The sequence below is a fragment of the Camelus bactrianus genome, chromosome 31 (genome assembly GCF_048773025.1).
Source record: "Camelus bactrianus isolate YW-2024 breed Bactrian camel chromosome 31, ASM4877302v1, whole genome shotgun sequence".
Classification (NCBI taxonomy): Eukaryota; Metazoa; Chordata; class Mammalia; order Artiodactyla; family Camelidae; genus Camelus; species Camelus bactrianus.
Window position 1 is genome coordinate 22,848,894 of NC_133569.1, and position 25,246 is coordinate 22,874,139.

Genomic DNA, 25,246 nt, shown 5'->3' on the forward strand with positions numbered 1-25,246 from the left:
ATTTAAGCACTTTAAAATGTGTTCAAAGCATTTAATCGTACAAATTTTTCTCATGTCAGTTTGGACCACATTAAAGACATTGTTGGAAAATAATAGCATCGGCCAGCACTTTTGATTGATTTTGAGCTAAGCATTTTACAAACGTGATCTAATTTAACCTAAATTTCTCTGAGCATCAGACTCAAATCACCACTCCCCCACTTCAGTACCTCCTCTTGAGTGTTTCAGTGGCACCTCGAGTTCGACAAGTCCTAAAGCAAAGGCATACCTACCCCTCCTTCCCCCCTTTCACATCAGCGCTCACCGCCGCGGGGAACAGCGCTTCCTACACGTGGGACTCACGCTTGACTCTTTCTCCCTCGCTCCCCATCATCCCATCACTAAGATTTTACCTCCTCTCTCAAAGCTATCCACCCATACGTCTCCATCTCTATCAGATCACCCTATTCCAAAATGTCATCTCTCACTTAGATTTTAGCAGAAGCCTCCTAATGAGTGTACCCACATCTACCCTCGCATCCCTTAAATCGGTTTCCCCAATTCCATCCAGGATAACCTCTTTAATAAAACAAATCTGTGAACACATTCTGTTTCTTAAAACATGTTAACGTCCCATGGCTTCTGGGATGAAGACGGACTCCTCAGCACAGTCTACTGGTCTGCGTGCTCTAGCTGCTACCTCTCCTTCATTTTCTATCACGTTTTCCTCCACTTCCACTGCGTGGTTTATATGTGACAACATTTGTCTTGTTACATATCATGGTCCCTCTGGCCACAGGACCTTTGTACATACCGTTTCTACACATGCATTTTCTCTTTCCCTTGTCTAGTTAAATCCCTCATCTTTCATGTCTAGTGTTCTCTAACTCGCCCTCTATCTTCTCACCACATGGACCTCTCATTTATAAGATTTAGCATAATTATCTTTCCCATTTATTTGGGTGATTCCTATCTCTTTTTTTCTCACTAGGCAACAATCTCCATAAGGGCAGATATATTTGCTCAGAATTATATTCCCAGTGCCAAAGACAGTGCTTCACCTAGAGTAGGCATCCATTCATTTTTTTAGATATTATCTGATAGAGGAAAGAGACCAATAAGTAGATTTGCTCAGCATGGTCGAAGTCTTACTGTGCTGTCACTGCTGTTTCAGTAAACGTCACGCTGACTGTGGAAAGTCTACACATGATGGAATCACAGTCTCAAATACTCCTAGGATCAGGCAGGTACTGTACATGAGAGGGTAGCCATCACCCCAAGGGGGCAGTTGAGGGAAATACATGCTCAGTGATGTTTCAATAGAAACTCTATGTGTGAATTTTTTTGGTAAATGTTTCTTATACATAGAGAACACCCTGAGAGGACAGGCCAGAAAGACGAGGAAAAGGAATGGGGAAAGTTTGTGTTTACTTTTAACAAATTTTAAAATGTTTTAAAGCATTTAGCAAACTAAAAAGGTGTAGTGGGTTGAACAGTGTCCCCTCTGAAATTCCCATCCGCTCAGGACATCAGAATGCGACTTTATTTGGAAATTGAGTCTTTGCAGATAGACTTAGGTTAAGGGCTAAGATGAGATCATATTGGGTTAAAGTGGACCCTGAACCCAATGACGGGTGTCCCTATGAGAAGAGAGGAAACAGAGACTCGGAGAGAAAAGATCGTGTGAAGACAGAGGCAGAGATGAGAAGGATGCTGTCACCAGCCCAGGAGCACGGAGGACTGCAGCCAGGAGAGAGGCAGAGAGGCATGGAACAGATGCCCCCTTAGAGTGCCAGGGAGGAACCAACCCTGCGACACCTGGATTTCAGACTTCGGGCCTCATGAACTGTGAAAGAGTACGTTTCTGTTCTTCAGTCCGCTCAGTTTGCGGTACTCTGTTATGACGCCACGGGAAACCAACACCGCAGGCAAAGCAAAACCAAAACAACTATATCTAAAAATAGATTTAAAAAAATCAAATTTCTTCTGTACAGCACAGGGAACTGTATTCAATATCATGGAATAACCTTTAATGAAAAAGAATATGAAAAAAATATGTATGTGTATGCATGACGGGGACACTGTGCTGCACACCAGACATTGACACATTGTAACTGACTGTACTTCAATTAGCGAAACAAAACCAAACCCCTGAAAATTAGTTGAATAATGTCGACTTTAAAAAAAAAACGCACAACGTGAGAGCTGTGAGTTTCAGTTTATCTGGGGACTTACTGAGGACTATAGTTGGGGAGACAGCCTCCCATATGGCTCTGAGGGGCTGCTCCAAAGAGGTAAGGGGGGAGGCCAGTGTATAGGTGATTTTGGCCGAGGAGGTACATCACCAGGCACACGTCGAGGCAGAAGGTTGCCGCTAGTCAGGAGGCACAGGCTGATGGTTTATTAGTTGATGGTTTCAGCGCTTTTCTGAGTATGGGAAGATATAAGAATCCAGATTCATACAATTTTCTCTTGAAAATACCTAACTATCTGAGGGCCTGTTCTGCCTGTTTTCCCAGAGCACAGAGGGCCTCATTCCTGATCTTTGCCCTGAATTCCTTTCAGGGTGGACTGTAGGCAGAACTGGATGGTGGGAGACATTCTTTGTTTTAGGATGAGGTTTGGGTACATGGAGATCCGAGGAGGCCTTCGTAAGGGGCGTTCCAGGGGAGGGGTCTGAGAAGCGCCGAGGAAGAGACAAGGTGGAAGTCTTACGTCTAGTCCTGCTGACCCACCCGTGCTCCCCACACTGATCCATGCTGCGAACAGAAGCTTCTAGGGCTGACATGACCCTGGACACCTGCCGGCCTGCAGCCTGCCTGCAGGTCTGTGTGACGTCCACAGAGGGGAAGGACTTCCAGTCCTTGGCCATCTCCCCAGGGGAACGCAGGAGACTGGTTGGGTGCATGGCCAGGAGGGAACCGGGCTCTGCTCAAGGCCAGGAATGTGACATGTGAGAGAAGCGAAGAGACCTGGGAGGAGGAGGACAAAGGGCCCCTCCCTCTAGGGGCGGATGCGGGGAGACGAGAACAGCTGGGGGATGGATAGATTCAGAGGCCAGGCGGAGCCCCAGGCCCCGTCCAGGGAGATGTCGAGCTCAGGCTTAGCCCGGAAAAGCACACCAGGAGGCTGGTCCGCCAGGAGGGAAGCTGGTGAGGGATTCCAAGGGCGGGTGATAAGAGTGGATAAACTTTTTGTTCTAAGAACCAAGCCTATTCTTGATCAGAGCTGGGAGCTGCAGAAATGTGGACCAGGACGCGGTGCTCTCACAGAGGGGAGTGGCCGAGAGGAGTCCGGGTCTGCAGCCGCCCACTGAGCCCTTCCTTCCACAACAGCAAACGCTTTTAACCCGACCCTGAGCACCTCACCTCCAGCTGCCCCCCACATCGCGCTTACATATCACTTAACACTCTGCACTTTCATTTCTTTATTTAGTTTATATAGCAGTTTATCTAGAAAGACCCTTTTTCTTCTTTTTTTTTTGAAGTACAATCAGTTACAATGTGTCAGTCTCTGGTGTGCAGCACAGTGTCCCAGTCATGCATATACATACATGTATTCGTTTCCATATTTTTTTCCATTAAAGGTTATTACAAGATATTGAACATAGTTCCCTGTGCTGTACAGCAGGAACTTTTTTAAAATCTATTTTTATATATAGTGGCTAACATTTGTAAATCTTAAACTTCCAAATTTTTCCCTTCCCAGCCCCTTTCCCCTGGTAACCATAAGATTGCGAATCTGTTTCTGTTTTGTAGATGAGTTCCTAGTGTCCTTTTTTCTTTTTTTCTTTTTTAGAGTCCACATATGAGTAATATCATATGGCAATTTTCTTTCTCTTTCTAGCCCTTTTTTCTTTCTCAACCTAGTACTTACAAACTCAGTCAATGCTCAGGAAATTGCGAATAATTCATTTCAGTGGGATTAGCCATTGCAGAGACAGCTCAAACCGATAGTCAGAAACGGCCGTTTCTCACATTCCTGGGAAGGGAGATGTTGAAGGAATTATCCTCATGACGGTTTCTTCCTTGTCTTTGTGGGGATAACACAGGATAAGCTCAACACGTCCCTAAGCTGTAAATTCCTTTGCTGCGGTTCCTCCAACAGAAGCCCAGTTCTTCTGTTTAAAAAATAAATGAAAAGTAGAAAATGTTGCTTCAATAAAAATTATTATTTTCTTAATGTGCTCATAGCTCCCTGGAACACAGAGAGTGCCTTTGTGTGGGCTTTGGCACAGGGCCTCCAAAGTGCTGAAAAGGCCACTGTCACTCTTCTTACAGGTGGGTCTAGACTGTTATAGGTTAATGGAGACACCCTGGAGAGGGGAGCCACCACCCATGGACAGGGCCACCGGGGACCACCAGGAGTTTATCCAGTAAACACTTAGAGGATGAACAGCAGTTGGGGAACATAGGAGACCAAAAAAAATTAAAAAATAAAACAAAACAAAAAACCAGACAATGAGATAGGGCCCAGCCCTTCGGGCGGCGGGGCTGGCTGTGCTGTCCAGAGAGAGGCTAGTAGCTCTCCAAACACACATCTGGGTCCCCAGGGAGAGAAGCCTGGAGGTGGGAAGTTGCTGCCCAAAAGGAAGGCCTCCAGGCTCCTGGCCATCATCTTTTCCCCTGTAACCGTCTACAAGGCTCACACTGAGTTATTAGCAAGAGGCAGGAACTAAAAACCATGAATAAGACGACGAAGCCTAACCACCTCCCCGCCCCCTCCACCCTGCCCCCCAAAAGAGAGAGAAAACAAAATGCTAGATACGGGAAGAAAGCAAAGGTAAGTAAATAAATTAGGTACCTACGTAAAAACGTTTTCCGTAATATGGACCAATTGGAAATCCAAAAATTTAATATTAATATTTGTATAAAATGTATTACTAAAATGTATATATAACAAATTATATACATATAAAATTCTATATACTGAAAGTTATATACTAAAAGAATTTGAATGACAGAAACGTGAGAGGGTGCTGGCTGGCTTTTGTGTCTCTACAGCATCGGCCCTAAGTAACCCTAGCATTTGTTAAAATGCAAAGAACTGACGTAGCTTCATGGACTGAATGCTACACCTGGGGATACCACGAAATTTAAACGCCAGATCCCTTATAATCTTAAGACAGTAACTAAGTATAAAATGGAGGGGAAGTAAGTCCGCCTCACTTTAAGGGTAGCCATGCCTGGCCTGTTGTCCCAAAATGTCCCATGGTGGGCGTGGACATTCGAGCACCATGAGTAATGAATTTGAGTTCAGTTACGTCTCTGGCACGTACACGCTGCCTTGGTAAAACGGAACCTGGAGCCCCAGGGACCTCCCGTTAAAATGGCCCAGTGCAAAGGGAAATAGAGCCTTCAAGAATTAAACCTGATTACATAGAATCGAATTAATCAGAGGATAGTTAGCCCCACCGCCTCTCCGTTTATTTATTTTTTCAAGACGGAAGGTAATTAGGCTTATTTATTTACTTATTATTACTCGTTTTTTTTTTTAATGGAGGTACTGGGGATTGAACCCAGGACCTGGTGCCTGCTAACTACGCACTCTGCCCCTGAGCTGTACCCTTCCCTGTGTTTCTCCACTTTAAAGCACGATTTTTCTGATTCTTAAGCCTGGAAATTGTACATGGTGCCTTGTGATGGGTTACTACAACCTTGTGGTGTGGTCCTGTCCCTTAGACCCCCATACTCAGCACTCATTATTTTAAGAATTATTGACCATCAACGACTGGTAAACATTTTGCTGTTATAGGATTGGCCAATATGTTCTGTTCAGCGCCCATCTCAGTAGCCTCTCATCTACAGTCTGTTCCTCCGAAGGCCCGTGGTACACCTGTCCAGGCTTCCTGTGAGGACCCTCAGTGGGTACATAGTCTTTGCAAACAAGATGTCAAGGTACATAGTCTTTGCAAACAAGATGGTAACTGCACCCACCTCTCTCCAGGTGCCCAGGAATGGCGTCACATCAGTGACATCCTCCTCCAGGGAGATTCATCTGACAAACTCATCAGGTTCGTACAAGTCCAGCGTCTTTCAGGCCTTTCCGGGATCTGGTGGCAACGTGTTTCTCATTTACGGATTTTACTTAATCTCGCTAATGCTGCTGCTTCCAAATCAGCCCACCGTAAATGGGGCTCCCTCTGACAAAAGGCTTAAAATCATCCCCAATTAGGATCTACAGGCACCCCCTTAGTGCCCCAGAGACCCCTTCACTCTAGAGGCTCTGGACAACCTTCTGGAGCCTTTGGACCACCTACGATGGCCATAAACTGCCGAAGGGCTTCTGATGCAAGAAACTGATCTTCCCAGATGTGTGCTATACACCATTAGAAGAACAAGTGACCGGGCACTTCCTGGGCTCTCCTGGAAACAGAGGCTCTCATAGACCCTGAGCCTCTGGCCTTTCCATACCGTTGCCCATTACGCTCCGTGTCATGGAAACGTCACCCCACAAGTTCAGCGTGGCCTCAAGTCTTCTTTAGCCAAAGCTGGGTCCTCTTGCATATTCCACCTGCAGGAGGCAGTGGCCTCCTCGGTGCTCAGTCCCCTTCAGATGTCGTGGTACTGGAGGAGGTCACCCTGCCCTGTACCTCCTGGCTACCGGGGGAGCCCCCGGGACTAATGGAATGCACAGCAATGGAAGTTGATGCATTGTACAAATGGCACTGCCAGCTGTCAGAAAGGATGGATCTCAGGGGAACGTTGCTGCTGTTTATCCCTTAGCCAGGGTGTCCTGAGAAAGGACGGGGTCCGAGGGTCAACTCAAGTGGCCAAACTTTAGGCAGTTGTCTTAGCACTGGAGGCCCCTGGAAAAGTCTCTTTCTTGCCCCAGGCCTTAATCTCTCTTAATCCGAGACCGCTTGGCTGATTCACATCTGATACCAATTTAGAGAACTTGTCACATCACCTTTCCCTGTGTTGAAAGGGGAATTTTTATCTCGCAACCATGCATATAAAGGCTCAGTATATATGAGGTCCCTTAATAGTGTGTCCCCGCATCTTTATACTTGTTTGAGCCTTCCCTCCTCCCAAGAGGGCTGGAGGCCCGATCTAGGATGCATATATGCCCCTGGGATTCATTGACCATAGATTGTCCCATGAGTCAGGCTCATGTGATAGGGGACCCATTTGAGCATAAACTTCCACCACACAAAGCAAAACAAAAACTGCCAGGTGCAGCCTAGCCCCATTCTGTTGACTGTTGGTCTCACTGCTGTTGGTCTGGATGCTCTCACTGGCTCACAATCTGGAGGCTCAAACCCTGCAAGGAGGCCATGCTTTCGTCAGACGTGGCAAATGCCGAGGCCCACCCGCTATCGAGTTTGGCTGACACAAGCCCTGTGACCCAAAGACAGTCACTGATGAAACCAACAACTGAGACGTAGGGCCACAGCCATTGGCCAGATTGGAAGGCCTGCCTACAGGCTGATGCTGGAGCTCCAACCTGATCCCCAAGAATTTTAACAGGCAAACAATCTGACACCCTGTCAATGACATCCTGCCCCTCCCAGCTCTATCAGATTTCTAGAGATAGTGAACAACCCATCTTGAGCAGGCCTTTCAAAAGCAAACTAACCAGTCTAGAGCCCGCAGCCCCAGCCACCTTTTCTATCAGGCTGTCACTCACTGAGCCACCATCCACCTGCCCTGATCCCCCTGGGCCAGTTACCAGACAACGGAGGACAGTCCCTAAGCCCCACCACCTGCTGAAATTATTCCAAACCATCGATCTAAAGCCTGCTTATCCTGTCTTGCCTGTTTTTTTCCCATAGAACCCACAATAAAGGCTCCTCCCCCCACATCCCCCAACCCATTGTACTTGTGGACCAAACGTGGTACTTCTCGTGTGGCCCCTGGTACTTCCCCATGATGTGCCCCCTTCTCTAGGGATCTGGGAGCATAGCAAAGTATCTTTTCAATAGCACTGATCTGTTGGCCCAGCTGTACCTGAGTAACCACAAAACCTACATTGTAAACCACCCAAGCCGTACATGCCTGGCCACTCTAGCTTTTAGACTTATCAAAGGGAGGGCCCCATGGCTGCCTCCCCAAGGTGGTGATGAGATGAGCTCTCTCTGCATCACACGGAGGCCCGCTGGTGGCCTCGCTGCCTCTTCCATACCCTCCTCTCCTGTATCAGCGGTGCTCACCCCACCTGGAGTACAATATCCTGGGACAGGAAAAGCCCCTTCTCCTCCTGGTCTGAGGATGGCTGGGAGGGTGAATTCAATGGTCTGTTTTTTCACTCAGAGCATCTCTGTAAAAAGACCCACCAAACGAGGAAAAGGACCCTCAAACTTAGGATTTAATCTTTAAACAGACGAATACACTTGTGCTGTCTCTCTGCCAGTTTAGAAAAACCACCTGGTCATTCCTTTAATTTTATTTATTTCTTAATATTTTTTGTTGATTAATAATTTCTGTTGGGGAGGAGGGTGAATAGCTCAGTGGTAGAACGCTTGCCTAGCATGCATGAGGCCTTGGGTGCAACCCTCAGTGCCTCCACTAAAAAGCAAATAAAGAAATAAACCTAATTACCTCCCCACTCCAAAAAAAAAAAAAATCCAACAAGATAATGTATGTGAAAACACCTCAGAAGTGACAAAGGGAGAGAAAAACAACTGTCATTTCTAACTCCTCTTTAAAAAAAAAAATTGCCATAATTTCTGTTGACTCTTATCTGCCATTTCTAACATCTAAATGTATTTTTATCCAGTTTATTGAGAAACAGTTGACATACATCACTGTAGAAGCTTAAAGGATAACAGCGTGATGGTTGGCATTCTTTTAATTTTATTCTAAAAAATTTTTTATAATTTTAGTTTATTTATTATTTTGTGAGAGGAGGTGATTAGATTTACTTATTTATTTATTTTTAGAGGAGGTGCTGGGGATTGAACCCAGGACCTCGCGCGCGCTAAGCATGCGCTCTGCCACTGAGCTGTACCCTCCCCCTGAAGTCAGTGGACTATGAGTAAAGCGGGTTGCTCTCCGTGGTGTGAGTGGGTCTCATCCAACCCGCTGAAGGTGGGAACAGAACCAAAGGCCGGCCTCCATCCAGCAGGTCTGCCAGCCGACCTCCCTAGGATTTCACCCACAAAGCCGGCTTGTCCCGATTCACCAGCAAACTGCCTGTGGACGCAAACTGAACCTCCTTTCTGAGCCTCCAGCTTGTGGGCCTCCCCCAGATTTTGGACTTGTGGAACTTCCACAACTGCGTGAGCCAATTCCTTAAAATAAACCTCTCTCCACATCTCTCTCTCTTACTGGTTCTTTTTCTCTGGAGAGCACTGACTAATACCCCCGTGCTGTGCCACAGGTCAGACACCAAACCAGTGGCAATAACTCTGATTTTTTAAAAAAAAGTCTGATTAAAGTTGATATGACTCTGCTCACCATTGAGTTAAAAGACACAGTATTTCTAGAAGTCACATTGTCATGTTTGTTTTTGTATCTCCCAAACTCAAACCATGAACTCAGCTCATTTAACCACATAAACACTTTATTTTCCAATTTAGGTTGTGGATACGAAGTTTCCCCATGCCTGTGGCTGGCATCACTCACTACCAAGTTTTACAAGGGGGAATAGAAGGGTTCACTGCAGCTTTTAGTGGTTCTCAAAGTGTGGTCTCCGAGTAGCAGCATTGGCATCGCAAGAACTTGTTAGAAATGCGTATTCTCAGGCCCAGCCAAGCCCTACAGAATCAGAAACTCTCAAGGAGTGGCCCAGGCATCTGTCTTTTAACAAGCTCCTACGGCAGTTTTGATGCATGATGAAGTCTGACAGCCACTGCTTTCCATGTAGAATGCTAAGACAGCTTTCCAATGTCCTCAGGTATAGAAGGTGAAGGTACCCTCTGCAAATACATCTTTTGACTGGGAGGGTCTTGAATAGAATCTTTCTCAGTTGACTGTTGAAAAAGTAATAATTTTGTATAATCAGAAATGCAGGTAGGTTTAGAACACAATCCCAGCCTGACTTTCGTTGCATCTCAGAAATTAGCAAAAGCAGTGAAAACAAGCAAATTTCTATCGCGGCTGAAAATTTACCCTCCACCTTAGTTAGACTCAGATCCTCTGCTTTCATGTTTTTGTGCCTTCCCGCGTGCTTTTCCTGGTCGCCTGAGTCACTCACCCTCTCTCCAACTCATTTGTTAATCATTCAAGGTCCAGCTGAAGTCCCGTCTTCCTCATCACGTCTTTGCCGCTGCACTGCACTCTCCCTTTACCAAATATCTGATGGGATCATTGCATTTTCTCATTTAACTGCTTTAAGTTAGCGCTGGATTGCATTGATATTTATTTTCCTCCCCTTCCCAGATTCCACAAAAGATTGCCAACCTCTGAAGTGAAGGAGACACAACTTGAGTCAGCTCGGGCTGCTCAAACAAGACACCAGGAAGCAGCTGGCTTATCAGCAACAGACATCCCTTTTCCGCAGCTCTGGAGACAGGAAGTCTGTCGTGGTGCCAGCATGGCCGAGTTCTGGTGAAGACTCTTCTGGGTTGCAGACAGCTGGCTTGCTGTATCTTCCCACGGTAGAAAGAGTTAGCTAGCTCTCCGGCCTCTTCTTCTAAGGGCACTAATCCTACTGTGAGGCTAACATGACTCACAAGTTTGCCAACAGAGCTGTCTTTCTCTGAGCACTGGGACTGATGAGAAGCCCTGGGATGGATAAAGAAATTGGGGGTGGGGGGTGGGGGGAGGTCATTAGGTCTGTTTATTTATTTATTAGTTTTCTTTTAAATGGAGGTACTGGGGATTGAACCCAGGACCTTGTGCATGCTAAGCATGTGCTCTACCGTTTGAGCTATTCACCGCCCCCCAACCCTGCCAAGAAATTTTTTTTGAACGAAGAAAGTGGCTTCCCTTGCCCAAGGGTCAGTTGCTCCATAGGATGGAGATAATTTACCATCACAGTGGACAGCTTTCTGGTATACCAGAAAGGACACCAGCACGAGAACCAGGAGACGCCCGTTCTGAGTTCCGCCGTTCGCTAACTGCATGACTCTGGACAATTCACATTTGTGGGTTTCAGTTTTCTCTGTAGAACAAACAGATCATTGAGCACAACTAGTGCCTTCTGACATTCTGTTCTTTATGACTTTTCTGCTCTTCTGCCTGCTTGCTATCAGTTTCTAGGCCTCAAAGGGTCTGTTTGCCTCAATGTACTATGTCCACCTGGATGACGCTTTTCCTGCTTGCTCAAGGTTCTGGCTAACTTCTCATCAGTTTCTGCATCCTTCTGAGATTCCTGGCAAATCCTAGGATCAGTCTTTTTATGTCTGGTTTATAAAGCATGCAACTAATCTCTAGTTTAGTTTCAATTGTTATATTTCAGAACCAAACCCTAATTATCCAGACCATAAAATCAAGACTCTGAACCATCAGCAAAGGAATTTTCACAATTAGAGCCATTTCTTCATGACCAGACTCACTAACGTTCAGAGAGCTTGGAACTCCTGAAGCCCGAGTTACTCAAACCTTGAGGTCTCCAAGGTCACCTGGCCCAGAAGGGTTGGTATTTTTAGAAACTGGTGTAGAGTTACTATTGACAAATGCGAGTGTGATAAAATTACTTCCAGCAGTATTTGTTGGCTGAACTGAGTAATCCTGGAGCCTGTTTTGTGTTGTCGTGACAAGGTGAACAAAGCATATAGGAGTGTGGGATCTGACGTGTTCAGAGATTTTTCTCGTAAGCTTCGGGATGAAGCTGACCTCAAGCGCTAACTACAAGAGTTCACTCGCTCCCTCAGGGGCTTTGATAGTATCTTTGGTGACTTGAGGGCTGAAACGTTAGGGATAAAGGGCTCTCAGTCCAGGATTCCAGGAGGACTGTCCCCTAGTGGGCACAATGACAGCAGGGGTGGCCATGCCAGGAGTGAGGAGGATGGGAAGTCCTGGTGCAGCTGATGGTCTCAGGGCTGGGGAGGGGACATAGACATGTGAGGCCAGGAGGATCTAAAAGGCCATACTTAGGTGTTCTTTTTTTTTTTTTTTCAGGTGTTCTTATGTTAACGTGCCATAAGGTCTCATAGAAAAATCTCAGAAAACTTTGATGAGAATTCTTGGCTTGTCAAAGTTGTTTTGTTGTGTTTTGTTGTTGTTGTTGTTGTTGTTGTTGTTGTTTGGTTCTTTGTTTTAGACCATCTTTCAGGAAATCCAAACCTCCCATTATTGACGATGTCAATGCCTATCAGCTTTTGATGACTCATCATATTCTAGAGCTGTGATGTCCAACAGAGCAGCCACATAAGGCTGTTTAAATTTAGGCGAAATAAAATTAAAACTTCAGCTCCTCAGTCACAATAGCCACATTGCAGATACTCAGCAGCCATCGATGACTAGCAGCTACCAGTTAAGACACAGCAGAACAGGGAATTCTGCCTGTTCTGCTTTGGGATGGGACAGACGGCGCCATGGGCACTCTCTAAACGTCTTATGGGCATTCACCCTAATTCTCGCCCTCTCTGCAGTATTATCACCTCATTTTTGCTGCTGAGGAAACCACATCTCAGAGGGGTTCTGTGATTTGGCCAAGTTCGTGTACAGAGTAAGTGACAGGGGTCGGACTCGATTTTAAGATGGTCTGGTTCCCAGGTCCCTGTTCCTCTCTTTGTACCATGTTTCTTGAATAGAGTTTCTTAGCATGAAACCTTCTTTTTTTTTTTTTCAAAAAGCCTTTCAAAGGCATCTTTTACCAAAGAATAGAATTACCATTGAGCCACTGGGAATTGAAATCGACAGTCCGTCAAACAACCAAGGTGAAGGATTACTTACACTGACAGAAAAGTGGCATAGGGGCTTCAGTACAGTTGTGTGTAAATATACGGTGTCACATTCAGGCTTAAGTAATGCAAACTCGATTTGGAAGCTCTTGGGCCATACCTGGTTGCTCCGTCTAAGAGGTGGATACAGTCGCCCTTGAAGACATCATTCCAGCTCACTCCTGAAGTCAAGAAGCATCAACCTGCCATTGGACATCACCTGTGAGTGATGAGACAGAAGCAGAAAATATGCCTCCATCATTTAGAAATTCATGTTTTGTCTAAAGCAGAAAGACATATTGTTCTAGAAGGTACCTCAAGAAAGTCTTAAAACTGGATCAAAAGATTCCAGACAGAGAGAACTAAATGCATTTAAAAAAAAAAATAGATAACTTCTAGGTAAAGGGAGAAAAAAATATGAGAGTGTTTGTCAATGGGATGATAAAGTCAGGATTATGACCAGAGTCACTGGGCTCCATGTTTCTCAAGGGCAGGACCAGGCTTTGTCTTTTTTCACCCCCTAGAGATGTTACGTATCATCAGCATTCAGTTGTTGCTCAGCAATTATTTCTTCTTTTGTGTGTGTGTGGGAGGTAATTAAGTTTACTTATTTATTTTTAGAGGAGGTGCTGGAGACTGAACCCAGGACCTCATGCATGCTAAGCATGCACTCTCCCACCTGAGCTATACCCTCCCCCATTAATTGTTTCTTGAACAGAATCAAGGGTAAGAACTTTCTGTCTCCATAAATCCTGATAAAACCATTAGAATAATGGGATAGATGATACAGCGTGGCATTTTGGTCAGTTTTGGAGTCAGAAGAGTTCTGTTCTCCACTAAAATCCACATTCTCTTCCTCGGCACGTTTGCCTTTGATGCTGTGTTCAGTTTAGGGGCTAACACATTATGGTTTATGCTCACAAACTCACCGTGAGGAGACAAGCTTCATGCGCCTGTGGTGGGCGGACCCTTCAAAGTCAGGAGAGCTGGGATCCGAGGAAATCTGTGTGTCCCATCACAGGTGCCCGAAAGATGGTCTGAGCACTGACCGTGAGTCCTTGCAGCTTGGGTGTCTGCCCTGGAAGGCAGTCCGGACAGAGGTGACACCAGCTGTTCCCAGACAGGAGAGAGGACACCCTGTTTATGAGACAAGGAACAGGCCTCCAGCCAGAGGGCAGTGGAGGGAACAGAGGGGTCTGAGGAGAGCACTCTGTCTGGCCAACATTTTTCTACCTCTAGGCAAGCGGTCATGTTCAAAGACACTTCCTGTCAAGGCTGCGATGGTAGGAGGTCAGTCCGGCCTCACCCCTGCAGGCCGTGGATACTCGTGTTTTATATTAGCAGGACTTCATCAGCCCCGGTGCCAGCTCTGTGATTCACAAGGGCACAAAAAAATGGCACATGCTCGGGGTTGTGAACTTTCCAAGACTCCAAATCCCAGAGCTTGAGTTTCTGCTCTGAGTGTTTTCCCTCCGAGGGAAAGATTTCGGAGATAAGACACACACAATGATAGCAGTTAGATTAAAAAAAAATTAGAGGAAGGGTGTTCTGTGTCATGGGAGTGGCGCATACGGGGACCTACAGGGGAGCGAGGCTGACTACTCGGGAAAGAGTTCACGGTGACTAGGGCACAAAACCTAAATTGGGAGCAGTACAGGTGATGATGGAGAGGTGGGAAGGGCCAGATCAAGTTCTCTAAGCCACACTGGCCCGGCTGCTGACATCAGCTGAGGACCTGCGTAAAGCCCACGATTTGTTTTATGCGTGTGATTTTATTTACTAGTCAGAACAACCCTAGGCAGTGGTTACTATTATTTCCCCTAGTTTTAAAGATAAGAAAACTGTGAATTTATAAGACTTGTCTGTGACCCTTGTTCAGCAGTAAACTAATGAGAGCATCAGAATTTGAACACCAGCATTTACCAGGGCAATCCTCAGGATGAGCGGACAGGATTGAATGACACAATTAAACTGCAGCTCCAGAATTGTTGATCAAAACAGATCTTAACCCAGGAGGAGGGTGTGCAGGGGGAGTGGGGGGGGGGGGGTGGGGGGGGATAGGAGGCGCGGTAAAGTGTGCTCTTGGTGCACTGGGGATGGGACCCATGATGTCCTGGCTCCAATCCCCAGTGCCTCAGTTAAGGGAGGGAAAAGGAGTCAAAAAAACCGGAACCAAAATGGACCTTAACCAAGCCCACTGAGCCACAATGCTTTATAATTTGGTTAAAAAGAATTACTAACCAATATTAGAATTTAATTATATAACCCATTCATTTATTCCTTCAATAATCAAGTCACCGTATATTTGAGTGCCTACTGTGTGCTAACACTGCCGTAGGTATTAAGAATAAACCGGTGAACAAAACATGCAAACATTCTTGCCTTCAAAGAAGCTACATCTCTAAAGAGGAGAGTGAGGCAGTTAATAAAAATTTTTAAAAATAGGGGGGAGGGTATAGCTCAAGTGGTAGAGCACATGCTTAGCATGCACAAGGTCCTGGGTTCAATCCCCAGTACCTCCTCCAAAGATAAATAAATTACCACCTCCCCCAAAAAATTTTTAGAAATAAAAAATATTTTTTTAAAAATCAAAAAACATATAATACACAGAAGCAGAGTTTTTCTCAATGAGCAGAATTCTTTCATTTTAATATAGTAAAATATATCAATATTTCCTGACAGAATGAATTTAAGAATATTTTTCCTACCTTAAAGTCTAAAGGACATTCATGTCCATTTTGTACTATAGTGATTTTCCTAACATTTTATTTTAAAAAATTTCAAATCTACAGAAATATAGTGAGAACAGTACTAAAAACCCTCCATATACTCTCCACCTAGATCCAGCTGGATTCCTGAATTGCTTATATTTGGCCATATATAAAAATGAGTAGTTCTGTCGTGATCAGTTTACTGAACTATTTGGAAATAAGTTACTGATATTAAGCACCTCACCCTTAAATAGCATGTGTTCCGAGGTTCTTCAAAACTGCTGTATAACCACAGTGCTCAAGAAATGCACACTGATACAATGTTTTTTATCTAACATGTATTTTATATTCTAATTTCCCCAGTTGTATCAATAATCTCATATTTATGTATATTTGGATTTAGGGTCTAATGAAGGATCACGTGTTACATTTACTTGTCATAGTCCTTTCATCTTCTTTAATCTAACATTCCAGCCTCCTTTTGTCTTTTACGACCTGACAGTATTTAAGATTCCACGCCAGCTGTTTTGCAGAATGCCTCTCTACGTGAGTTTATCTGATTGTTTCTCCTTGTTTAGAGTCAAGCTAGTATTCGTTCCTAGTCTTACTGGCCAGTCCTTGATAAAAGTTCCCATCTCCTCTAGGACTTCTGTTAAAAACTCGAGCTTTCTTTCAGTCATTGTATTCATCTGAGCACAGGTGAAGCTACTACTGCAGCAAAGAGACCCTCAGCTTTGGAGCTGAAACCAGACAGATTTGAATTTCTCTCTCATGAAGTCTACCGGTGAGCAGTCTGCAGTCCTGATAGAGTGGCTCTGTTCCGTAAAGTCATCCAGGGACCCAGTCCCTTTTATCTTGTTGCTCCATCATTGTCATCCTCAAGCATCCATTCTTCACAACGTCAGAGCTGCCTCACTAGCATTTCAGCCCACAAGAAAAGGACGAGAGAGGAAAGTGCATGCAGTTGCCCATTTCAAAGGATGAGACCTAAACGCTGCTCTTGTTACTTCCGCTTGCACTCAATGGCCAGATCTTTCTTCTAGGCACAAAGGAGGCTGAGAAAGGCAACTGGTGGCTGGGAAGCCAAATGCCCAGCTAAAGCTCCAGTGGTTATATTAACAAAAGGAAGGAAAGAGTAGACACTCAGGGCCATTAGTGGTCTTTGCCACAGCCATCCACGAGGTTGTTATTTCCTTTGGTGAAGACTCAGCGCATGAACGAGAGGATTCACCTCGTTAACCTAACCATTTCCTTGATTCTCCTTCACGATGCTCATTCAGATGTCTTCTTCTCTGGGTAGAGGTCTGCAGAATTCCCTTAATACAGTTTTAAAATATCAAAAATATTCAGTAAAAAAAAAATCATCAGACCTAATTTCCAAGAATGGGTGGTTGTCATCTCAGAAGGTTTTTGCAGAATTTCTCAAGGACAAACATGATGATGATGACAAAATTAATTCAGGAGGGAGGGTACAGCTCAAGTGGTAGAGTGCATGCTTGGCACGTACAAGGTCCTGGGTTCAATCCCCAGTACCTCCTCTAAAAATAAATAAATAAACCTAATTGTCTCCCCCTCCCCCCTAAAAAAAGAAAATCAATTTTAATTCAAAAAGCAGAAACTAATGGCTTCCATCCCAGAATTGAAGCGTATCACTTTTCATTCAATACTGGGGAATCTTATGGAGAAAAAGAGATGTTTATTTGATGGGCTTATTTAATGTCTAAAAGGTGCAAAAACACTGAGAGTTAGGTATAGTGTGATAAAGTGAGCAGTGACCTTAGAAACTGCTTAAATGTGTTTCCTCATCTTATACGTGATGAAAATTGTAGGTGCCTCGCAGCTGATTAACTGTAGACCAAGACTTGGGACCAGATTTCCTGACTCTGGTTCTGATTCTCCCTTCATGTCGTACAACTTCCCATTGCTTTGAAGTCAGTCTGTCCTTCCTCACGTATCTGACTCAGTTCCTAGAGTTCAGATAATATCTTTGTCTTTTCCAAGCCATCTGAAAAAGAGGTGCTTTTAAAAAAGCAAAGCAAACGAGCAGTTGTCGGAATTGTTGGAAGGATTTGCTTGAGTCATGCTTCGGAATCTCTTTCAAACTAAGAGAAGAACATGTAATGCTTCAGGCTCGGCACAGCCACCTTCCTTCACACTTAGGGATTACTTGCTTCATCTTTGCCAGATTCCAGTGTCAGTCACGGCCCAAATCCCGGTGCCCTCGATGTTCAAACTCACGTAAAACTGTTTCCGCCAACAGCTCCCAAGGCTTCGTATAAAAACAAAACAAAACAAAAAATCAAGCAAGAAGACATAAACCCTTTCTTTTGCGCTTCATTTCCACTTTGATACGAAAGGGTCCTACCATGTTTTATTCATTTTTGATTTTATTTCACATTTTTATTGTGAAATATTTGAAGTATAAAAAACAAGAACTGAGAATAATATTACATTAGTATACTCACTATTGAATTGAAAAAATTCTTAACATTCTGCCTTATTTGCTTCAGATATTTTTTTCAGGATATAAAACTTTACAGATGCTCTCAAGGCTTAATTTCCTTCCCTTCCCTTCTTCCTCCCTTCCTAGAGGTAATTCATAACATTTGGAAATGTTCTCCTTTGAGGTCTCCCATATCTGTCATTCCAAATCTTTGAATGGTAATTTGGGGCTCATTTCAGCCCTGGATACATATTGGGAGGTATCAAAACCAGTGTCATAGCAAAGGCCTGATCTCCAGAATGTATAAGCAGCTCATACGACTTAATAATAAAAAAACAAACAACCCAATCCAAAAATGGGCAGAAGACCTAAACAAGCAATTCTCCAATGAAGACATACAAATGGCCAACAGGCGCATGAAAAAATGCTCAATATCACTAATTATCAGAGAAATGCAAATCAAACTACAATGAGGTATTACCTCACACCAGTCAGAATGGTCATCATTCAAAAGTCCACAAATGACAAATGCTGGAGAGGCTGTGGTGAAAAGGGAACCCTCCTACACTGCTGGTGAGAATGCAGTTTGGTGCAGCCACTGTGGAAAACAGTATGGAGATTCCTCAAAAGACTAGGAATAGACTTGCCGTATGACACAGGAATCCCGTGCCTGGGCATATATCTGGAGGGAACTTTAATTCAAAAAGACACCCCAATGTTCATAGCAGCACTATTTACAATAGCCAAGTCATGGAAACAGCCTAAATGTCCAACGACAAATGACTGGATAAAGAAGAAATGGTATATTTATACAATGGAATACGATTCAGCAATTAAAACGACAACATAAGTCCATTTGCAGCAACATGGATGTCCCTGGAGAATGTCATTCTAAGTGAAGTCAGCCAGAAAGAGAAAGAAAAACACCATATGAAATCGCTCATATGTGGAATCTAAAAAAAAAAAAAGAACATAAATACAAAACAGAAACAGACTCATAGACATAGAATACAAGACTTGCGGTTGCCAGTGGGGAGCAGGGTGGAAAGGGACAGACAGGGAATTCGAAATTTGTAGATACTGGCAGTCATATGCAGAATAGATAAATAAGATTATACTGTATAGCACAGGGAAACGTATACAAGATCTTGTGGTAGCTCACAGCGAAAAAAGAATGTGACATTGACTATATGTATGTTCACGTATGACTGAAAAATTGAGCTCTACACTGGAAATTGACACAACATTGTAAACTGACTATAACTCAATTAATAAAGAATAGTGTCGTAGAACCAATTCCTCTTGAAATGATTTGCCCAAAGTGCTCACAGCTAGTAAATAGAAGAGGGGCCAAGACGGGAGCCCACGTCTCCTGACTTCAGCATTCCCTTTTCCCCGTATTCGCCCCTTCACAGCTCCTTGCAACAATCGTCTTACTCACGTGTTGAAAACCGTTGTTGGTATCAGGACACCATGCAGCTGTCCCATTCTGTTGGGACGTAATTCTACACCAGTTGACCAAGGAATCACTCTTAGAACTGTGCTTTGGGGGAAAAAAAAATGAAGACTAAGAAAGGCTACAAAGAGAAGGGAGGAAGAAGGGTTTGAATAAAGAAACACAAAAAACAGCAAACATCCAAACCCCACCTATTTCATAATAGGTTATCTTGAGCCAGGCCTCCTGCTAACCTGCAGCCTAGATGTGGTTGAGGGCAGAGGCTGGAGTGTCAGGGCCAGAGTCATTGTCTGTGACTGGATCCTGGGAGTGGGAGATGAGAAGGGCAGAATATTAGAGACAGACTTGCTTATCTTTGGGAAACCTGTGTTTTTTTTCTCCCCTCGAATCAAACCAGTTCCAAGAAAAGAATCTGCTCTTGGTCACTTACACAATCCAAGCCAGTAAATGACCTCCCCAAGGGGCATTGCATTTCAGCTGTCTTATTTTGTCTGCAAGAAATAGACCTGAATTTTGGCTCACATTTTTGCTAATCGGATTGTAGGCGTCCTGTTTACTCACAGTCCTCTGCTTTCATGTTGAGATTTGGCCTAATTTTCCTTTCCGTTAAACTCTTTATTGTAAAAACATTTGTATTTTAAGGTATGTCAAAATCTTTTTGTTGCTAGACAGATAACTTATTAGGTTGAAAAATAACCATGTCCCCAGCAACTGAGAAATGTGTATTTTCCCTAAGGCCCTTTAACCTCTTAAATCACAACATTGAGTCATATGGCCCTGGTCTGTTCCACTAACAGAAGGGAGCTGTCTTGCCCTCCTTACCCCCCAAAGAGGCTACAGAAGCCCCTCACCCATGGAGAGTCTTTTCTGGAGCTCTAAGCAAAGGGCAAAACACCCAGATGTGTTCTAGGGTGCTTGGAAACTTAGAGAAAATCCAGCCAAGAGGCAGGAGAATAAGAAACAAGACCTTCAAAGAAATTACAGGTAAACAAAAGTCTTCCCCTTTTTAACATTTTGACAGGGGAAGCTGAAGCCACCCCAAATATCAAGACGTGGATTTCTTTTGCCTTCATGTTACTTCTCTGATGGTTCTACCGACTGTCTCCTAACTCCTCCCTCTCCAGTTGAGAATGTTCCTTTAGTTCCTGCGTCCAGCTGGTGCAGGTCCCGGACCCACCTCACACACACTCCTGCGGGAGATTCTCTCTAGTCCATCCCGAGGGGCTTCCTGTTGTGAGACACAATGTGGCGGCCAGTTGGTGACATGGCGGCACATGGGTTGGTTAAAGAATTTACCAGAGATAAAGTATGAGAGTAGAAGGGAGTTCATTGGGGTGCACTGACATAGGTGAGAGGTGCCTGTGTGAGCCCCAGGGGCCAGCTGTTGGGGTGTTTTATAAGGTTGGGCCATGAGGTGCCTGATCATCTTGGGCACATGTCTCTGCTTGGTTGTAGATTTGGTAAGAGGTTTAGGGTCCGTGAAGGGCCGTGGGGTTTGACTCTGATCAGGTAGGCATTACCTGGGGCTATTAGTTTGTTGGGGACAACACGCCCAGTAAAGAGTGTTAGGCTCTGAGAGCCCAGGAATGGGGGTCGTTGGAATTTGAGGGGCATCAGTTGGCCCAACACTTCCCAAGCTCAACTCTGTGGCTCTGTCTTGAGTGCGCCTTCCGCCTGGAGGCCACTCTGCCTGGCTCCTAAGTGCTGGGTCCTGCCCCATCAGGAGAGCAGGTCTGGCCGATTCCTGCCGCCCCGCAGTAACCTACACGTCTCCTCAGCCTTCACTGTCCTGCAGTCCCCCCCTGCAGCTCTCTTGCCTCAGGCAGAAATCAGAGCTGTCAGGGAAACTGTCATTTGTTGCGTGTTTGGTGAAGATGATATGGAAACAGAATAACGAAGAGACCGTTAAGCAACTCCCCTCGGAAAGCGTGGTCCAGTGACCTAATTAGAAGCTCAGACCCAGAGCCAAGATCTCTGTAAAGATCTTCTTGTTTGTAACTCCAGTCCCTTCTGCCCTACTTCCTCCTTGCTGCAGGCTTAGCAGAGATGCGACACAGATGGTTGTCATTCGTGTCTCCACGTAATTGAAGACGCTGACTTCAGACTTGCCTTCCTCAGATCCAAATCCATAAATATTTCCTCCATGTTCCATTTTTCCAACTCTAATCATTTTCAATGCAAACATCTCATTTGGGGACTTATTTCTTTGGGGACAAAGATTCAAATAAGACAATGTTAAAATATTATTTGTATTTATTTTTAAACAATTTATGTGTATGTACAAATTTTAAAGGGTGTGTAAGGGGCAACCATGCAAAGGCTGTCTCCCTCCTACTGTAAGCAGAGAGCATAGGGGGGCCCCAGAGGAAGAGAACCAGGCATGGTTTTCTTGACATAAGAGAAGCCAGTTGGGGGTCTAAGCCATTTTGTGATCTAAGCCAGGCCGCAGTGTTTGCCTTTGAACTGGGCTCAGTAATTAATGATCTTAAGGGAGGGGAGGGAATGCAGGAACAAAGGAAGGGCTGGCAAGAAACAGCAGTTCAGTGATAAAACAGAGTCCTCTTTCCTCCTCAGAGAATTTACAAAACAGACTGATGCTTATCTTTGAGTCCTGCAGGAACCAGGGCCCCGCCCAGGTGGACGATGGAAGGATGATGTTGACCCTCCTGACTTCAGTCAACTGAATCTTAGACTTCATCAACCTTTTTTTTTTTTTAATTTATTTTTTTATTGAAGCACAGTCAGTTACAATGTGCCAATTTCTGGTGTACGGCACAATGTCCCAGTCATGCATACACACACATATATTCATTTTCGTATTTTTTCATTAAAGGTTATTATAAGACATTAAATATAGTTCCCTGTGCTATACAGAAGAAATTTTGCTTTTTTTAAATCTATTTTCATATATAGTGGTTAACATTTGCAAATCTCAAACTCCCAAAATCATTCCTTTCCACCCCTTTCCCCAGTAACCATAGATTGTTTATGGACTCTGTCAACCTTTGCCCCAGTTCGATGCTGAATTCTCCACTCAATTCTCCTCTGTTCAAGCCCTTTCATGAATATGTATGTACCTTTCGTGCAAAACTTCCCCAATTTTGCTGTTGGGAGAAGCACTTGCTTTGGGAAAGATTCCTGGTGTCCTTACTTGCTTCAAGCGATGAATCCTTCCTTCTCTTGATCTTGCCTCGATGGTGCCTTCTGGCTCCACACCCACCAAGAGGCGAACCCAGTTTTCAGGTAACGCCACCTCTGTCCCTCAGCAGCCCAGCTCCCTGACCCAGAGCACTTACTAATAGTAGTTTCTGAGGGTCCGACTAGGAATGGTCAATGCATTTAAAACATGTGATTCTTTCCATTCCCCACACTCAGGTGGTAAAAAAAAAATACATACGGTCTGTAATCATTTGACTTAGTATATTTTTAGGAGGTCTTCCCAAATCAATACATGTGTGAAGGAAAAGCCGGGCTGGGCTAACAAGATAACTCACAAATCTAAGTATTGGAATACTGATCTGAGTTCTGCTGGACTAACTTGTAAATCTAGGTTAATTAGTGTTGGTTTGCTGTTCATGTTTTTTGCTAGCCAGCTGGATTTTCAAAGATACATATCTGGCTTTGGAATGTTGGTTTGCTGCCTCCCTGCCTCCACTTTTGTGATAATGATGCTGCTAAAGCCGTTCCATGCCTGTTGGCCAAATACCCCAAGCTTGTACTTAACCCTGTAAAACCTCATGTGCACGTCTTGGAGGTGCTCAGAGCTTCAGAGCAGAAGCCCCTCTGAGCCCGCCAGCGTAATACATCTGAGTACTCCAACCCTCCGAGTGGTGCTTGTTTCTTGGCTGGCCTGTCGTTTCCATAACACATGAACATATGAAGCTCCTTCTTTTTGAAATAACAGCATACAACAGTATAGTGACATAGCATAATTTAACTCTTCACTGTATTAAATTTGTTTTCGATATTTTGTTAGTACAAACACTGCTATAATTAATATCAGTGTGCATTTATCACTTTGCACATGTAAGAGTTTATACGCAGGATAAAACCTTAGAAGTGTTGTCGTGGGACACAGGGCAGCAGTGGGCTGATGACACGGTGAAGCGGGTTGGTAAAAGAATTTAGCAGAGATGAAGGAGACTAGTAAGGGAGTTTATTAGGGGATCAGGGGTACACTGCCATAGACAGCAGCGGGCCACACAGATGAGAGGTGACTGTGTGAGCACCAAGGGTCAGTTTGGGGGTCTTTTATAAGGTCAGGTCACAAGGTGCCTGATTGGCTTGTGCACGAGTTGTAGGTGGTTAGCTGTAGGCGAGGTGAGAAGTGTAGGGTCTGTGAAGGGTGCTGGGGTTTGTGACTCTGATACAGTGGGCTGAAATGAACCAGCTTGAGCTGTTGTGATATTAGGCACTTCCTAGGGCTGTTCGTCTGTTAGCGGAAACACGTCCGGGAAAGAATGTAATTTATCCATTGAGGGATCACGGGCAGGCATCTGAGAGCCCAGAAATGGGGGTCATTGGACTTTGAAGGATGTCAGTTGGCCCCACAAGCACTAGTGGGCCAAAGCTTAAATCAGTTTTTAATTTTGAAAGATATATTGCTTCACTCAATTTCCCTCCAGGACAATTGCATCAATATATTCCACCTACAGTGTGACAGAGGGTTGGTCCCCTACACTCTCAACGGCGCCATTTTTATTAAACTTTCTTTTTCTTTTTTTTAAAGTTTTAGTTTGCATTTCTATTATTATGACTGAGTCTAAGTTGAATATCTTTACATAAATGTTAAAACCATTCATATTTCTTATCCTGTGAACATCTGGTCATATTTTTGCCCAGTTTTCTAGTAATTCACTGCCCTCCCCGGTATTGACTTGTGGTGCTAAGGAAATTAACAATATGATTACTGTCTGATGTTCTCTTGCCACAAAGAAATGCTTTAATCTGATGTGGTTGCATTTTTCAATATTTTTTTTAGTGGTTTCTGAATTCTGTGGGTATTACTCAAAAATGTCTTAACCAATTCCAAGAATATTTAAAGAAAAACTAGAACTTTCTCAGCATTTTTATTTTTTTTTTATGTTTACATTTTTAAACCATTTAGAATATATTTTGCTGGAAGATGTGAAAGAGTAATCAATTTATTTTCCCAGGTGGCTACTCAGTGTTTCCAATACCATTGGTTAAATAATCCAATTATTTTCCAATGATTTGAAATATTAACTTATAATATGTATATATACATATTAAACACACATACATATGCAACTAAAATTGTACATGTATTGGATCTATTTTTTTTCTCTACTGATCTGTCTTTTCATGTGTCAGACAACAATATTTTAATTACTTGTAGCTTCATAATACATCTTAATATCTGGCACAGTTTGTCCTCATGTTGCCGAAAGATCGGCCCCCGTCCTTGAGGAGCCAAATAACCCAGAGACAAGGGCTTGGAGATTAGAAGGAAAGAGGCAATTTTATTGCTTTGTCGGGCAAAGGAGACCCACAGCAGGCTAGTGCCTTCAAAACTGTGAGCCCACCTTGGGGATGGAGGGGGTGGTTATACAGCCATAGCTCAAACAATAAAGCATCCTTTGATAACAATCAACAGAATCATTTTCTCATCAGAAGACTTACAATGGCGTCACGATGTCTCCAGGTGACCAGTTCTATAGAGGCCAGCGGTTAGATCTTTTTATCTTGTAAGCACTCAAGGTGTGGTCTTCTTGGTAATTCGGGCTATTTTGTAAGGTTACAGTCCTGTGACCTTCTCCCTGGAGACTGACTCAGAGACCAAGCAGAATTACAGCTTTTGACTGCCCGAATAAAGTAGAACCAGTACGATCAATAGCTTTAGTTTTAACAATGGGCCTGGAGCTGCG

The 25,246-nt window shown here is 44.1% G+C and overlaps 2 long non-coding RNA genes across 4 annotated transcripts; both read right to left on the reverse strand.

Moving 5' to 3' along the window:
• Window positions 1–9,487: 9,487 nt before the first annotated feature.
• On the reverse strand, window positions 9,488–14,659 carry LOC123616847 (uncharacterized). The gene is made up of 4 exons (XR_006724881.2): window positions 13,678–14,659; window positions 12,870–12,968; window positions 10,894–11,025; window positions 9,488–10,646 (listed from the first exon to the last, which is right to left on the reverse strand). It is a non-coding gene; the product is annotated as an uncharacterized LOC123616847 (long non-coding RNA).
• Window positions 14,660–14,817: 158 nt separating this feature from the next.
• On the reverse strand, window positions 14,818–19,716 carry LOC141575683 (uncharacterized). 3 transcript variants are annotated; one of them, XR_012503393.1, is made up of 3 exons: window positions 19,550–19,716; window positions 19,344–19,440; window positions 14,818–17,728 (listed from the first exon to the last, which is right to left on the reverse strand). It is a non-coding gene; the product is annotated as an uncharacterized LOC141575683 (long non-coding RNA). The 3 variants fall into 3 exon arrangements; XR_012503394.1 differs by having other exon boundaries at window positions 19,344–19,445; XR_012503395.1 differs by having other exon boundaries at window positions 19,344–19,445; window positions 19,592–19,694.
• Window positions 19,717–25,246: the final 5,530 nt, after the last annotated feature.